The sequence below is a fragment of the Schistocerca gregaria genome, chromosome 1 (assembly GCF_023897955.1).
Source record: "Schistocerca gregaria isolate iqSchGreg1 chromosome 1, iqSchGreg1.2, whole genome shotgun sequence".
Classification (NCBI taxonomy): domain Eukaryota; kingdom Metazoa; phylum Arthropoda; class Insecta; order Orthoptera; family Acrididae; genus Schistocerca; species Schistocerca gregaria.
In genome coordinates this window covers 349,113,806-349,132,391 of record NC_064920.1, presented here as the reverse complement: position 1 = coordinate 349,132,391, position 18,586 = coordinate 349,113,806, and positions in this window count along the sequence as shown.

Sequence of the window (18,586 nt, the reverse complement as noted above, 5' to 3'; positions counted from 1 at the left end):
TTCCGGACTGCGCGCCTAGAACCGCGAGACCACCACGGCCGGCAGAGCATGAGTAAGACCTAACTTGTATAAGCTATTATTAATACTCCACTGACGAATTACAAGTTCCCGGAATTTCATTATTTCCTCATGAAATAGTTTAGCCACCTTTCTAAGTAGGTCGACGTCACACATGCTGTAACTGGGACTGCCGCACACTGCCTCTCCAACACGCGTACCGCTTGTGTTTGTTAACGCAGAAGGCGCTTCCTTATTCCGGCGAAAGCTTCAAGACGTCACACATGGCGCCCAGCAGACCGCTTTTTATCTTGGCGACGTCTGTATCAGTGAAGCTACGTCATACTAAGATCTTGACGCAACAGTGTAAGAGCTGGGGGATATGATTCACTCGTGTGTCACAGAAGAAGCTTTCGAATTAACTTGTGCTGAAAAGTTCTCGCTTAATTTCGCTCCTCTATGAGTCAGAAATTAGACCAATCTTGGTAACGTAAAAACTCAACCACGCAGCTGGTTCTCATTTATCCATATCGATTTTAAAAGCCCTAGCGCCATAAATGACTCTCCGTAAGTCAAGAACGGGCACTTCGGGTGTGTTATCGCATACTTACCGATCATTCAGATAAATTTCCTAAACCTCTTAAAAGGGGCGTTATACGTATTATAGAGTTAGTCGTAGAACATATTACAGGGTTAGTCGCTAAACACTGCAAGTGGAGTCATATTAAAGAAGAAAGTAATCCAAAATATCCTGATTCTGGTGTGTGGAAGAACGTCAGAATTGGAGATGCAGTGCTCTCCTTCCGCTCTCAGAAAACACTATTATGTCACATGGATGTGCGGCTATGTCCCTCTGGAGGAGTGTTAGGGGCGTCAGCGTACTTAGTGACCACATCTTCTTCCATAGGCAGTGGCATTACGATCCCTTCAGCGGTTTTCATTTTGAAGCTTCCGATTCGTTTATTTCTGATCGCATTTTATGTAAACAAACGTAGCCGTTGTGGATACTCCAAGAAAGAAAGTTGGAATTTTTGTCTCGTACAAATCATCTGCCTTAAGATCAAGTAGATCACAGGCAACATAATCCTGCTACGTTGTTCATTTGGCTTGAGGTGCTTCGTGGCCGTATAGAAACGTCCCTAGGTAGTGTCGTGGTTCCTCCACAGACAACTCTGGGAACATAAGTTATTTGCTGTTTATGAAATATGACATTCTGCATCTACAAGTACCGTATAGTGATGTTGAAATATATTCCCAGAAGTGTTCTAAAAGAGTGCCCTAAAAACCAGCTTTACAGTCGCAGGATGCACAATAGCCAGGACAGCGACAATACGAAAAAAACGGCTGTCATGCATCTGTATTGATCCTCGAAAGTGTAAAGAATAAGACAAGTCTTCTGATGCCTCTGTGGTCAACATTATAAAACGAGTATCCCAATTTTTTATAAGTCTTACAGTTGAACTCGTATTCACCGACTGCATGCAACACGTTTTAGGGTGCTGTACTAGTCATCTCAAAGGACCAATTTTGCGTCGATATACAAAGTGGGAGAGAAGGCCCTGAGCCTGTGTGTGTGTGTGTTTGTCAGAGCTATTGACTACGTGGTAGACGAGATATTAACCAATGAAATCACGGTCTATATACACTCATGGAAATTGAAATAAGAACACCGTGAATTCATTGTCCCAGGAAGGGGAAACTTTATTGACACATTCCTGGGGTCAGATACATCACATGATCACACTGACAGAACCACAGGCACATAGACACAGGCAACAGAGCATGCACAATGTCGGCACTAGTACAGTGTATATCCACCTTTCGCAGCAATGCAGGCTGCTATTCTCCCATGGATACGATCGTAGAGATGCTGGATGTAGTCCTGTGGAACGGCTTGCCATGCCATTTCCACCTGGCGCCTCAGTTGGACCAGCGTTCGTGCTGGACGTGCAGACAGCGTGAGACGACACTTCATCCAGTCCCAAACATGCTCAATGGGGGACAGATCCGGAGATCTTGCTGGCCAGGGTAGTTGACTTACACCTTCTAGAGCACGTTGGGTGGCACGGGATACATGCGGACGTGCATTGTCCTGTTGGAACAGCAAGTTCCCTTGCCGGTCTAGGAATGGTAGAACGATGGGTTCGATGACGGTTTGGATGTACCGTGCACTATTCAGTGTCCCCTCGACGATCACCAGAGGTGTACGGCCAGTGTAGGAGATCGCTCCCCACACCATGATGCCGGGTGTTGGCCCTGTGTGCCTCGGTCGTATGCAGTCCTGATTGTGGCGCTCACCTGCACGGCGCCAAACACGCATACGACCATCATTGGCACCAAGGCAGAAGCGACTCTCATCGCTGAAGACGACACGTCTCCATTCGTCCCTCCATTCACGCCTGTCGCGACACCAATGGAGGCGGGCTGCACGATGTTGGGGCGTGAGCGGAAGACGGCCTAACGGTGTGCGGGACCGTAGCCCAGCTTCATGGAGACGGTTGCGAATGGTCCTCGCCAATACCCCAGGAGCAACAGTGTCCCTAATTTGCTGGGAAGTGGCGGTGCGGTCCCCTACGGCACTGCGTAGGATCTTACGGTCTTGGCGTGCATCCGTGCGTCGCTGCGGTCCGGTCCCAGGTCGACGGGCACATGCACCTTCCGCCGACCACTGGCGACAACATCGATGTACTGTGGAGACCTCACGCCCCACGTGTTGAGCAATTCGGCGGTACGTCCACCCGGCCTCCCGCATGCCCACTATACGCCCTAACTCAACTGCACATACGGTTCACGTCCACGCTGTCGCGGCATGCTACCAGTGTTAAAGACTGCGATGGAGCTCCGTATGCAACGGCAAACTGGCTGACACTGACGGCGGCGGTGCACAATTGCTGTGCAGCTAGCGCCATTCGACGGCCAACACCGCGGTTCCTGGTGTGTCCGCTGTGCTGTGCGTGTGATCATTGCTTGTACAGCCCTCTCGCAGTGTCCGGAGCAAGTATGGTGGGTCTGACACACCGGTGTCAATGTGTTCTTTTTTCCATTTCCAGGATTGTAGATGATATCTTAGTAGCGAGTGCAGAATGGTTCAAGCACTGTAAGATTCTGAATGAAGTAATCTAGGCATGAAACTAAAATTAAATGAATCTGAATTTGTAAAGAAGGAAATTTCTTTTTTGGATCACAGGATTAACGAGGAAGAAATACAGCCTGATCCGGAAAAGCTTGCTGCTATTGCGGATTTCCCACCCCCAAAGAAGAAGAAGGATATTAAAGCTATGTTTGCCTTGTTTGGCTTCTACCGAAAGTTCGCATCAGATCAGTCATTTAACCGTCCTTGCCTTGGTAATTTGTTGAGAACAAAATGTTGTGTGGAATTCGACAGAGGAGTGTGAAGAGGCATTTCGGATTTAAAAAACAATTAGTAAATAGTAAGATGTTAGGACATCCAAATTTTTCACTGCCTTCTGTATGAGCACTGATGCAAGTTTTTGTGGTTTGGGGATAGAAATTTTCCAGTTAGTACCTACTGAGATGGGGGTTGAACGCAAAACTATTCCTTTTGATAGTAGAACATTACAGGCACATGAAAAGAAATATTACGTTTCAGAATTAGAGGCTTTGGCTATTATTTTTGGAGTTCAAAAGTTTGAGTACTATTTGCGTGGACATAAGAGCGTAGTGTATACAGATCATAAAGCTTTAAGCTACCTTCAGAAGTGCAGGCTGAAACACATCGGATTAACTAGGTAGGCTGCGTATTTTCAACAATTTGATTTGGGTCTAAGGCATATAAAAGGAAAAGACAATATTGTGGCTGATGCATTATCTAGGATGCCAGCAGGAAAGACGGATACTGCCAATAGTGAAAACCGTGAAGAAGAAGTAAGCTTGTTTTATTTGCAGGGAGTGAAGGATGAGAAGCTTATTAGGTAAATTCGCAAACAAGTGAGAAGGGAGCAGAATAAGGATCCAAATTTAAGTTTGGTTAAGCGGTATTACAATTCAGACAACATGCCAAAGGTGAAACATAAAGGGTTGTTGTTTAGGAGGAAAAATTTGAATGATCAGCACTCGAAATTATGTTTTCCTGTCCAACATGTTGATAAATTTATTGACAACTTGCAGGAGAGTTATGGACATTACGAGACCAGGGAAATAGCAGCTAAGATACAGAAGACAGTAATATTTAACAACTTGTTGAGAAGGGTTAAGCAGGGACTAGAAAGGTGTGATAAATGTCAGAGAGTAAAGACTGCAGGTGTGCCATCAAAAGGCTTAATTCATTCTGTCCCTCCTAGCAAACCTAAGGAGCTTATAGCAGTTGACCTTCTAAGAGCATTGCATGTATCTGCAGGAGGTTGTAAATATATTTTCGTTGTTTTCGACAAATTCTCAAAACATGTGAAACTGTATCTAATTAAGAAGGCAAATACTAATACTATAATTGATAAGTTGATGTCTGATTACTTTTGCAATGTAGGAGTACCAAAATCACTTTTGTCTGTCACAATGGTCCACATTTTGTTTCAGAGAGGTTTGAACACTGTATGACAATACACAAAATAAAACACATAAAGATTTCTACTGATTTTCCAGAAGGTAACATAATTGAAAGAATTAAGAAGGAGATTAATAGGCTGTGCAGGACTTATTGTAATAAGAAACATACTGCTTGGGCAGGTCATATTAGGCATTTTGAAATCATTATCAACAACTTATGGGACGAATCAATAAGTATGCTCCATGTGAGCTTATGTTCAACGAGAGACCTAGCAACATCATCAGGGAAGAAGTGGATTTCCCTCAGGTAAGTAAAGTATCACAGGACGAAAAAATCAGATTAGCTAAAGATATGATGAAAAAGAAAGTAGCAGAAAGGAAGGGAAGGCACGACAAAGGAGTGAATCTGACTACTTTCAGAATAGGTGAACTTGTCCCTATCAGAACCAAAGAAAAATCTAGCGAAGTAAATGCTGAGATTAAGAAGTTTTTGCATATATATAATGGTCCTTTCAGAGTGGTATGCATTGTCCATGACAACTCTTATGAACTGGCTTACACAAAGACTAAAAGGACTTTTGGATTAAAGAATGTTGTTAACCTAAAACTGTATGTGTCACCAATTAGATGTTTGAATATTGATCCACAACAGTTTAAAATATTTCTATGCTTGGGAAGTATTGATTTTGTTTGGACAATGGAGTGTGCATTGAACCAGACTTAAGACATATAAGCAAGTAGGGGGCTCAACATTCTGTGTTGGATTCATTATGTGGCGATAATGCTTACCCCAGCTGTCTGTCTCATTTTTCATGTTTCCTGGGGCATTACAATTCTTCTCGTATCCTACCTGTAGTTTGAAAAATTCTTTCCTTGACTGTTGCGTGACTTGGTACAGTAGCATACTTTAGTATAGAAATATTTTGGAAAAAATTTCTCATATATATAATGTTGTGTTATTTATAAGTAATAGTCTCATAAGAGGATGGAAGAAAATAAATTGGTAATATGGTTAAAGAATTTCTGTCAAACAAAGAGGTAAGATAAATTGAAAACAAAAGGTGTCAGCATATGTGGAGGATAATTAACGTCTGAAGTAATCAGCTCATAGGTGTAGCAGTAGCGGCAATATGCAATGAAGAAACATCTTAAATATGAGATCTTAATATTAATTGGGGTGTAATAGAAGTGTTTGTGTTCAGTGCATTCAGTATATGGAGATAACTCTCTGTCTATAGAAGTGTCATGGTACAGCCTCTTCTAACATTAAGGAATTATTACTTTAAATATAGTTGCCTGAAGTAATGTATGTGGGAAGAATAAGCGAGGTTTCTGTGTATATCGCCCTTCAGGCTAGAATATCAAGCAGTTTAATGGAATGTCAAGCAAATAATAATTTTTTAAGTCATGATTTTGTCTAATCGTTAATGAGAGTTAAGTTTTTCTTAGCATAAGGATCTGTTACTGTGAAGTGTTTTTCTGTAGAGTCAATTTTGAATTAGATAAGCAGAGCAGGTGGGTTGTTTATTAGCTAATGAAACACCAGTGAAATAATAAAATAATTAATAATGTTAGGGTCTTAATGGTTAGGGGACCTGTCTCTACAGCAGTGATATTTTTTGACTATTCACTCCACTAGCTAACAAGGTAAGAAATGTAAGTGAAATAATGGTGCTGAAAGATGTGATTAATGAAAAAGATAACTGAATACAAAGAAATGTGGTGTAACTATAGTGATGATCTATTTTTGAACTAGGCTACATAGAGTACATTCATGAAAATGCACCAGAAATGAGAGTTTAACAGAAAGAGCAATATTTTAGTAAGGTACAAGTCATATAATGTTGCATCATTGGACCTAAACGTTATCTGAAGAACTTCTATTTCTGCTGTGAGTAATTATGATCTTAAAGTGGTAATACTGGGATGAAGAAAAGAAATTTTGCTGATTAACTGATAAATGTGGTGCTAGATTGACATGAATATTCTGACATTTCAACCAAATGGTAACATTTTGTGATTTTGTGAGATTTAATTTTCTATTTGAATGAGAGTAGTACTCAGAGTGAAGAAATAGGGCAATGATTTGGTACAGCTACCATCCTCTTAATTTTGATTTGAATGGTAATTAAGTAACATGATGGGGCCTCGCTTCTTTTTTCATACAGTAATGATTAGTAAATCAATACTGCTGCACATCTTGAGTTTTTAGTATTTTGCAAATTGGAAAGAAACAAAACATCTTTCAAGTTTAACCAGTTTCTGAGAGTTATGACTTAGAGTAATGTTTTGTAGTGCAATGTGAACTTCATTTTAAAAAAATTTCTAGTCACCACCTTCCTTACCATAGTCAATTGTAGTGCTAATAATTGAAATGTTATGAGAACTATGTAATGTGTCTATTTACGATGTAATGGCTATCATTTACCATTAGTGAAACATTTTTTTAAGTTATAAGTAAAACTAAGTGTACTGAAGTAGGATATTTTGTCTGAAATTTTCATGTACTGTGACGCAGGAAAACCACCTCCAAGGGCACTGATAGCAGTACATTTCCTTGCTAACTGCCATGTGGACCAGTTGAAGGCGTGGACAACTTGCCGAGAAAATGTGAAAAAGCTCATTAAAATTGTGAAAGTGCTTGCAAAAAATAATAAACATTGAGTAACTGAGATTTTCTATCAAAAAAGGGAACCGCAATGCACAGTGTAATTTAACTTTTTTGCTACCCATGAGGATTAAATTTTTGTTAAGCATGACAGGACTTGTATAAAATGATATGTATCTTTAAATGTGATCTTTGCTTACCCATAAAGGACATCACTTATGATGAAGTCGCCTATTTTTTTGTTAAAAGTATAACTTGTGGATATTTTGTGCAAATGTACAATGCACTGAATCTAAATATTTTAGATGGGGACTTTCATGTGGCCAGCTCATATAAGTATGGATCTGAAAAAAACATATGCACTGTAGTTGTGCTAAGATTTCTTATGGAATATTTTTTGTGTGTAGGATTTCAACCCACTGTCTGCGGACACTTGTGGTTATTGAATTGCCCAATTAGATATTCGCAATATCTACCTGTTAGCCAATCAGGGGGTGATGTGATGAAGCAAACTGGGGTACTTTTACTTCCCCTCTTGTTTGGTCATATGCCTCCTTAAATTCATTTTTTCTGTTTTGAACTAATTACCAGCATACATGAATATGCCCTCAGTTTTATAGAATATAACAACCAGATCTAATATTGTGCCTAGTGTTATATACACAATTGATTTTATAATTTATTTTGACTATTCCAAGTTAGTATCTTTCATTATAGGGTGAAATCATTAATTGTTTCGTAACTGAAATTCTATTCTTGACGTATAAGCAAATATAAATTCTATACTAATTATAAACAGTTGGAAGACAAAATACTAGTAATCTTAAAGTATCTATTTGGTTCTCTTCGAAAACATGTAGGCAAAGCCAGCCCTTAATTAATTACAAACTAATTAACAGTTTTGTTAAAAGTTTAGTTGGCTTAACGATATATGTTAATTTCATGACTTAAAAAAGTAATTCGCCCTAAACCTTGTAGTAGAACAAACTGTTAAAAAGAACCACTTTTTCGATGTATTCAGTTAATTTAGTGAGTTAAGTTTTAATTATAATTTATGTAAACTTAACTTTGATCAATGTGTAGTTTCAGTGCCTACTTTTATGAGGATATATAAGGGCCCACTTTTTGGTCCCAATAGAGTCAGTCCATGGCTGACGAGATACCTGTGTTGGTTAGAACAAAAACGATGTTTCAACTTAATTGTGAAAAAAGTGTTACACAATTAAGCTGTGTGTTAATACAATGACAGTGTCTGCTCCATACGTACCTTTCTATTCTTCAAGAGCCGTGAAATTTGAGGTTAGGTTTTTACTGCTCCTAGATGTTCAATAGAAACTATTGTAGCAGCATATGGAGGTTTGCCTGCAAACTATTGATCAGGCTTATCGAAAGTTAAACGATAGTGCACTGGCCATATAACTGAGTATTATTGGGGGTTGTGAACAGTGAAATTGAAGTACTGTGAAATGCACCTGTCGGCTACATTATTTACAGTTTTCAGTGCCGGCATTACAAACCCCACTTTTCAGCCAGCGCAGCAACGCAGTACGTCGACACCGAGGACAATCAACGAAGAAATAAATAAAGCAGGGAACGTCGTCATACCTGTAGTCCTTAGTATCGGCTGCCAATTGATTTGATTTGTTTTACGCAAGTAGTTACTTACATATTAAGGGTCCAGTACATCGGTATGTGGCCCATCATGCTGTAAACATCTTTCGTATGGTGAGGTCAGGACTTCTTGGTGATCATTTCAAGGAAGTTTGTGTTCCTTATGAACGACGATTTATCCACTTTCATGGAAAGTATTCATTTATGAACTCGTGCACTGCAATAACGTAGTGAGGATGCGCTCTTATTGCTGCAGCCATATGCATTCTGTGAAGTCCGTTTCCTCAAGCTTGGGTGTAAAACCAAGTTTGTAATATCTGCAATCTGCGACATTCACAGTTGCTTCAAGAAAGCAGCTCTTGTGACGTCATCGCTGCCCATATCATTACGTGAGGCGGGTTCCTGTTTAACTCGACTGTGAAATGAGGATTCTCTTTGGCGGAAAAGGCAAAATTTATAGTACGTGAGCTGCGGTAAATGGCGCATTCATCCGAAAACATAAACTTGGCACGGTTCACTGCATTTGGAAGTTCAGTTAACAAAACACTGCTTGCTAAAACGCACTCATTTCAGTCGGTGTCCGATGACTCTTTACGAACTTCGGTCGACAAAGCCTGACGTTAAGGCCTTTTTCCGGGTGGTTCCACATAGCTGTCCTCGGCATACCGAATTCCGATGCACCTTTACGTGTCGACTTCGTAATACATTGTTCAGTCGAAGCAGAGACTCCGGCACATGTTTCTTCTCGTGTCTTCTTCCTTCCACTTTATGAGGTACTGGTTGCCAAATTGCTTCGGTCAAAGAATAAAATTTGTTGATACTTACTGAAGGGGAAGATCATTTTGGTAGATGCAGAAGGACCAGTAGCTTGACATAGTCGAAGACGCTCTTGGAAAATTAACTGACGATTAGAAAAAACAGTTCCTGTTATGAAGAAGATATAACAAGTCTATGTATCTTGTATGGTATTGACTCAGTGGAATAAAGCGCCTTGTGTCTGGTGACAGATAAGGATATTTTAGACGTCGTTATCTCCCCTGAGGGGTACCCGAAATTGGTGGTACTCTTTATTCTCGACGGTAAATCTAAAGAAGAACCCAAAACAAGGCCGCTGTTCGCAAAGTTCCATTTGAAATCATGTGAGTCGCTATTTTCATGCACCTGAGTCACGTCGTAAGTTGTCCACCGTATTTAAGCAAACAGACTCATTGCCATCTTCAGATGATTCCTGATGACCGCTCCTCTGCACTTTTTCTATATACGTTGGCCGTTGTCTCTCCATAATTCCACTCTTGTCGCTGTACAAACAGCCGCCGCTGTGGGTTGTGGTGGTGGTGGTGATTGTGGTGGTGGTGGCGGGTGTTTACGAACTGTGGTTTCCGGTCTCCGTGCAATCGTCGTCGGCTGCGGACCTCACTATATGGCAACGCCCATTTTTTCTCGGCTCAGTGTAGGGCTGCAAGCCGGACAGTTGCGGGCCGATGTCTAGGTTAATTAGATCGTTTTGGACCCTAATTTCAGTTGCCTGTTTATTCACGCAATCCCAGAAGAAGGAAGAATGCATAAGCGTCTTGGTTTTCTTGTAATGTATAGTACGGCGAGTTTTTGTAGTATGGTCGACCATGGCTGATTTGGTCCTCTAGCGTAATTCAGTGCTTACGACACATCTGCTCTACCATGCGTACAATTTCCCCAATACGTGCTTTTCCGCAATAGCAGAGAATTTGGCAGACCCCTGGTTTGCGAAGGCCTAGTAAATGCTTTACTAAGCCCCGTAGTTTCAAGGTCTCGCGGGGCGCTAGGAGGGAGTTAAGGGGAGGGGGGGGGGAGACGAAGGCGAAACACACATTTTCTTTGTGCCACTACAAGATTCTGCCGACTTTTCTTGGTCTACTGCGGGAACAAACGGTGCGCACGCAAATGAGTTATTGTCCTCTTTTTTTCTTCCTGCTGTTGTCTACGTACAACCTGTCTCGAAGTACGCTTTATCTGATTGTCGCTGTAACCGTTTCTCCGGAATGTTGTCTCCAGGAGTTTCAGCTCAGCTGAAAGTCTGCTTTAGTGACAGATGAATTTCGCAGTGGGGACAAGTGTGCGTGAAACGGCTTCAAGCTGGGAGTTGTGGTTATTATTGAAGACTTGAAGTTACAGATTAGTGTGTGTAGGCTTCCTGTACACACTGTGTCCCATATTGGAATATGGTTTTTGCTTCACCAGGACGTGAGGAAACGGGAGGGCGCCATCCTGTTCTACTTGCATAATAAAGTGAATGTTGGGTTAATGCGCGATGAGGTGATAGGTTTACCTAAGGCGTCCCGTCCTCGTGGTCAAACGTCGAGCGTATCATCCACATAACGGTAGTAACAAGTTGGTTTTGGTTGGGCTTGCTTCAGGGCCTTCTCCCGGAAATCTTCCATGAACAAATGCGTCACGACCTGGTGACAGAGGACACCCCACTGTGACGCCGTCCGTCTGCTCGTAATAATGTCTATCGAACAGAAAGTAAGTTAAAGTGAGAACAAAGTCGAAGAGTCTCACCCGGGTGGTCTCGGATTTCTCGCTTAATTTCTATGGAACCGTACGTCGGTGAAAAGGGACATTACGTCAAAACTCACCAGCAGATCACCATCACTGAGTTCTTGTAAACGTTGCACAAAATGGAGCAAGGGTATTTGGAACAAACATCTGGTTAATATTCTAGGGATGACAAAAAGGGCTAGATGGTAACAAGGAACTGAACGTAAAACCGGCTACATTTGGAAGTACTTGTGGCACAATCCACATCAAGTTAAAAAATAAGACAGGACCAGAAGGTATAGTAAAATTTTTAAAAATTCCTTTTTTTCAGCCTTTCTTTGTGGGAGAGAACATTGAATTCTTAGAAGGATCTTTAGATGAAATACATGGTGGGGAATCTGCATTTATAAGAAGATTAGAGGTTACTCAAAAGCGGATCACGTAAGAAAAGAAACAGCGCGGCTTGAGATGGAACTAGATGAAATTGAATGAGTTATTGTTGTGGTCTTTAGTCCGAATACTGGTTCCATGTAACCTTCGATGCTAGTCTATGCTGTGCAAGACTCTTTATCTGTATTTAGCTGCTTTACGCTACATCGATTTTAACCTGCTTCGTATAGTTTAGCCTAAGTCCTCGTTTACCGTTACTCTCCATAACTATACCTTGTTGTCGCAGAAACAGTCTTATCATTCTTCTGTAGCACCACATTTCAAAATCTTCTATTCTCAATCGTCTGTGGCGTTTATCGCCCATGTTTCACTTCCATGTAAAACTACAAAGCAGTCAAATACTTAGAGAACAAGCTTCCTAACACTAAAATTAATGCTTGATATTAAAATTTTTCTCTTTTTCAGAAAACAGTTTTTGTGAGTAAGCACTTTATATTGTCTTTATGTTTGCGGTCCTTAGTTGCCTTGTTTCCCCAACAACAACAACAAAAATTGGTGTGTTACTTAGATTGTGTCAAGTTCTAATGTAATTTCGTCAGCATCAGCAGATGTGATACGACTACATTATATTTACCTTTGTCTTCATCTGGTTGACGTCCATCTTATTAGCTGCTTTCTTAAATGTCCTTTTCAGAGTTATAATGCCACCGGCAAAACTTAAATCTGCATGAAAGGCTGCAGGCTAACATGACTGTTGTCACTGAAGGTAAAATCTTTGAGAAAGTTAGGTACAATTTTCTAGAATGTTAGGCAGCGTTATGTTCTTTTTTAATGTCCTCTCCACTATCGACATTTCGCCCATTACGGAGAACTACAGCGAAGTAGTTTCCTTCAATAGCGTACGCACGGAGACCAAGGAAACCAATGTTTATAGGCGGGAAGTCCGAGAACACTAACTGAGATGTTCAATAATGAATGTAGCTTTAATAGAGTAGACAGATATAGGCTTTCAGCTTCGTGGTTCTCGCCATAAAGTAAGTACACTACTGGCCATTAAAATTACTACACCTAGAAGAAATGCAAATGATAAACGGGTATTCATTGGACAAATGTATTATACTAGAACTGACATGTGATTACATTTTCACGCAATTTGGGTGCATAGATTCTGAGAAATCAGTACCCAGAACAACAACCTCTGGCCGTAGTAACGGCCTTCATACGCCTGGGCATTGAGTCAAACAGAGCTTGGATGGGGTGTACAGGTACAGTTGCCCATGCAGCTGTAACACGATACCACAGTTCATCAAGAGTGGTGACTGGCGTATTGTGACGAGCCAGTTGCTCGGCCACCATTGACCAGACGTTTTCAATTGGTGAGAGAACTGGAAAATGTGCTGGCCAAGGCAGCAGTCGAACATTTTCTGTATCCAGAAAGGCCCGTACAGGACCTGCAGCATGCGGTCGTGCATTATCCTGCTGAAGTGTAGGGTTTTGCAGGGATCGAAGGAAGGGTAGAGCTACGGGTCGTAACTCATCTGAAATGTAACGTCCACTGTTCAAAGTTCCGTCAATGCGAACAAGAGGTGACCGAGACGTGTAACCAATGGCACCCCATAACATCACGCCAGGTGATTCGCCAGTATGGCGATGACGAATACACGCTTCCAATGTGCGTTTACCGATATGTCGCCAAACACGGATGCGGCCATGATGATGCTGTAAACAGAACCTGGATTCATCCGAAAAAATGGTGTTTTGCCATTCGTGCACCCAGATTCGTCGTTGAGTACTGCATCGTAGGCGCTCCTGTCTGTGATGCAGGGTCAAGGATAACCGCAGCCATGGTCTCCGAGCTGATAATCCATGCTGCTGCAAACGTCGTCGAACTGTTTGTGCAGATGGTTGTTGTCTTGCAAACGTCACCATCTGTTGACTCAGGGATCGAGACGTGCCTGCACGATCCGTTACAGCCATGCGGATAAGATGCCTCTCATCTCGATTGCTAGTGATACGAGGCCGTTGGGATCCAGCTCGGCGTTCCGTATTACCCTCCTGAACCCGCCGATTCCATATTTTGCTAACAGTCATCGGATCTCGACCAATAATGTCGCGATACGAAAAACCGCAATCTCGATAGGCTGCAATCCGACCTTTATCAAAGTCGGAATCGTGATGGTGCGCATTTCTCCTCCTTACACGAGGCATCACAACAACGTTTCATCAGGCAACGCCGGTCAACTGCTGTTTTTGTCTGAGAAATCGGTTGGAAACTTTCCTCATGTCAGCACGTTTCTAGGTGTCGCGACCGGCGCCAACCTTGTGTGAATGCTCTGAAAAGCTAATCATTTGCATATCACAGCATCTTCTTCCTGTCGGTTAACTTTCGCGTCTGTAGCACGGCATCAACGGGATTACTACATTCTTCTTGAAGTCAGGGTATTTCGTTTGTTTCATATATTCTGCGTAGCACTTTTCTGAAGGTTAGTTCTCCCAAAGACCATTATCGACGAAATGTTACATACTCCAGAAGACTTATATAAACCTAGTTCAGAGATGAGTTTAATCTTCTCTCAACTTCACATCTCCCACTGCTTCCTCACGTGCAGCTGAATGTAAAAGTAGTAATTAAATGTAAAAGAAGTAAATATCCCAATATCTGTTACGAATGGGCACAGATAACTGGCATCATGTGACTTCACAAATTAGAATTATCTTGTACACTGACCGCTAGAAAAACTGTCTTAAGATCTAAAAAGATATGTGCAGATTGCGAAGACAAAGAAAATTAAGAAATTTTTGTTCAGAAAACTATTTGACCATTCCTTTACTAAGTTAACTAATTTCAAATGATAAAGCACGTGCCATAGTTATACTCATTTTTCATCTGATGAGGGAAGTCCATAGACATTTTTATCACTTTTCACCAACGAAAAAATGGTCCTATTTGAGCGCAAACAAGCGAACATACTCCTGTTTAATACAGTGACGGAAAAGTGGGGTGCCGACTGTTTCATTCTACCCTCTTCGTTGCCACTGTCATAGACTCTGTCTCTCATTATCACTGGCTCTCACCCACTTCCACTTCTTTCCTCTCTTTATTTCTCTCCTTCACTCTTCTCCTAGCACTTCTCTGTCGCTACCACTGTGTTCATATCTTTCCCTTACACTGCCATTGTCTTCTTCGCTCTTTCTGTGCCACAACTAGCGTTTACTATCTTCCAGTATTTATAACGTTTCCCTATATTTTCCACTGAACCGTCTCTTTATCTTTGAGCAGAAAAAAGTCCGAATATGTCCGCATGTCAAAATTTTGGAGAAGTTTTTAAAGGTACCGAGGAAAGTAGGATGAGGCAGCTGTTCTCAAATTTTCAGTTAGTCTTTTAATAGGAGTGTTTGCTCCGATAGGAGATTTTCTCTGCTGGTTCCCTTCTTTTTCCTGCTACAGCAGGACATGTCATTCATATGAAAAGAGCTTTATAGGTCAGTACAATTTTGATAGCTTGCTTATGAGAAACTGAAATAACGCGAAATTGGTTTTACGCCTCAGGTGGTTCAGACACTTATTTAGAAATCAGCTGTGACGGCGAAAAAACGATGAAAAACTCTTTTTTCCTGTTTTCTCAGGAACCACCCATGAACTAAATAAGCCCTTTAAGGCCCACCATGGACTACATCGAATGCAAAAAGAACCAACCGATTTGCTCAATTTGCCTAAGCAGGAGGGACTGTGTAATATTCAAACTTTGACCCTGTACTGTACGATACTTAGCGCAAGACCATCTTTCTGCTGGGTACACGTATGGCCCCTAACCGACGGCTATCCAGAACATTTGACCCTACCTTTCTATCACAAATAGAATCCGAGGTACGAGCCCTGGAAAAATCCTGTTTGTATGCGCGGCGAAAAGAATATATTGGTAGCGCATTCTGTCGCATGCTTACCAATTATTTGGTTTATTTGTGCCCTTCAATTTTAGAATAATTCCGCAATAAAACATTTCGAATCTTTCCAGTTTTATTGTTTCTACCGTTCCCAATGCCCTCACAGTGCCGTAATCCAAATGTACGCTTTCTGAAAGTTCTTTCTCAATTCCTGTCAATATTTTGCGTGGAAGTCTTCTGGTCCTGGATCTGACTGCATTCTCGTTTACCGAGCTAGGTGGCTCTGTTGTTAGCACACTGGACTCGAATTCGGGAGGACGACGGTTCAACCCCGCGTCCGGCCATCCTAATTTAGGTTTTCCGTGATTTTTCTATATCGCTTGAGGTAGATCCTGGAAAGTTGTTTCGAAAGGGCACGGCCGATTTCCTTCTCTATCCTCCCCAAATCCAAGTTTGTTTTCCGTCTCTAATGATCTCGTTGTCGATGGGACGTTGAACACTAATTTCCCCCTCCTCCTCCTGCATTCACGTTAGTGGAGTTGAACGTGACCACGATTGCCACGACAAAACTGCTGGCGGTCCGTCAACGTGGAACATCACGTTTCCTGTAGAAGGGATGGTGCAGCGGAAATCGTTTCCACTTTTATCTTTGACACTCTGTAGTGTCACTGGATGCCCTTCCCATACATGTGTTTTTGTCCCAATTTGTTTCTCAAGGTACTCGAAACAGCCCCTTAAAGTTTGTCGATACCGTTTTAATACACCCAGAACAGGGTGGCTGAGAAGTCCCCGTACCCGTGGAACCATTGTTTATTATGCACGTTGGTAGTTATGTTACTTATTATCGATTGTTGGAATTTATCGTAACGTGTTTCCGCTTTTGCAACTGCTGTCGAATTTCAATTTGTAGCCGTGAAGTACGTGGGTGGTCATAGTTACACTACTGAGGGGCACTTAGTGGGAAATGTGTCGGCGCACTAACAACAACACACAGGGCAGTCCATGAGACAGATTATGGGTGCGTTCCAGGAAAGATTTCATAGGGCTCCACCGCAAAAGGCAACTCTCTTGGGAAAGACATGATTACTCACAAAAACTGTTTTCTCAAAAAGAGAAAAATTTTTATATCAAGCATTAATTTTAGTGTAAGGAAGCTTGTTCTCTAAGTATTTGACTGCTTTGTTGTTGTACATGGAAGTGAAACATGGGCGATAAACGCCACAGACGATTGAGAATAGAATATTTTGAAATGTGGTGCTACAGAAGAATGATAAGACTGTTTCTGCGACAACAAGGTATAGTTATGGAGAGTAACGGTAAACGAGGACTTAGGCTAAACTATACGAAGCAGGTTAAAATCGATGTAGCGTAAAGCAGTTAAATACAGATAAAGAGTCTTGCACAGCATAGACTAGCATCGAAGGTTACATGGAACCAGTATTTGGACTGAAGACCTCAACAATAACTCATTCAATTTCATCTAATTCCATCTCAAGCAGCGCTGTTTCTTTTCTTACGTGATCCGCTTTTGAGTAACCTCTAATCTTCTTATAAATGCAGATTCCCCACCATGTATTTCATCTAAAGATCCTTCTAAGAATTCAATGTTCCCTCCCATAAAGAAAGGCTGAAAAGAAGGAATTTTTAAAAATTTTACTATACCTTCTGGTCCTGTCTTATTTTTTAACTTGATGTGGATTGTGCCAGAAGTACTTCCAAATGTAGCCGGTTTTACGTTCAGTTCCTTGTTACCATCTAGCCCTATTTGTCATCCTTAGAATATTAACCTATTAACCAGATGTTTGTTCCAAATACCCTTGCTCCATTTTGTGCAACGTTTACAAGAACTCAGTGATGGTGATCTGCTGGTGAGTTTTGACGTAATGTCCCTTTTCACCGACGTACGGTTCCATAGAAATTAAGCGAGAAATCCGAGACCACCCGGGTGAGACTCTTCGACTTTGTTCTCACTTTAACTTACTTTCTGTTCGATAGACATTATTACGAGCAGACGGACGGCGTCACAGTGGGGTGTCCTCTGTCACCAGGTCGTGACGCATTTGTTCATGGAAGATTTCCGGGAGAAGGCCCTGAAGCAAGCCCAACCAAAACCAACTTGTTACTACCGTTATGTGGATGATACGCTCGACGTTTGACCACGAGGACGGGACGCCTTAGGTAAACCTATCACCTCATCGCGCATTAACCCAACATTCACTTTATTATGCAAGTAGAACAGGATGGCGCCCTCCCGTTTCCTCACGTCCTGGTGAAACAAAAACCATATTCCAATATGGGACACAGTGTTTACAGGAAGCCTATACACACTAATCTGTAACTTCAAGTCTTCAATAATAACCACAACTCCCAGCTTGAAGCCGTTTCACGCACACTTGTCCACACTGCGAAATTCATCTGTCACTAAAGCAGACTTCCAGCTGAGCTGAAACTCCTGGAGACAACATTCCGGAGAAACGGTTACAGCGACAATCAGATAAAGCGTACTTCGAGACAGGTTGTACGTAGACAACAGCAGGAAGAAAAAAAGAGGACAATAACTCATTTGCGTGCGCACCGTTTGTTCCCGCAGTAGACCAAGAAAAGTCGGCAGAATCTTGTAGTGGCACAAAGAAAATGTGTGTTTCGCCTTCGTCTCCCCCCCCCCCCTCCCCTTAACTCCCTCCTAGCGCCCCGCGAGACCTTGAAACTACGGGGCTTAGTAAAGCATTTACTAGGCGTTCGCAAACCAGGGGTCTGCCAAATTCTCTGCTATTGCGGAAAAGCACGTATTGGGAAAATTGTACGCATGGTAGAGCAGATGTGTCGTAAGCACTGAATTACGCTAGAGGACTAAATCAGCCATGGTCGACCATACTACAAAAACTCGCCGTACTATACATTACAAGAAAACCAAGACGCTTATGCATTCTTCCTTCTTCTGGGATTGCGTGAATAAACAGGCAACTGAAATTAGGGTCCAAAACGATCTAATTAACCTAGACATCGGCCCGCAACTGTCCGGCTTGCAGCCCTACACTGAGCCGAGAAAAAATGGGCGTTGCCATATAGTGAGGT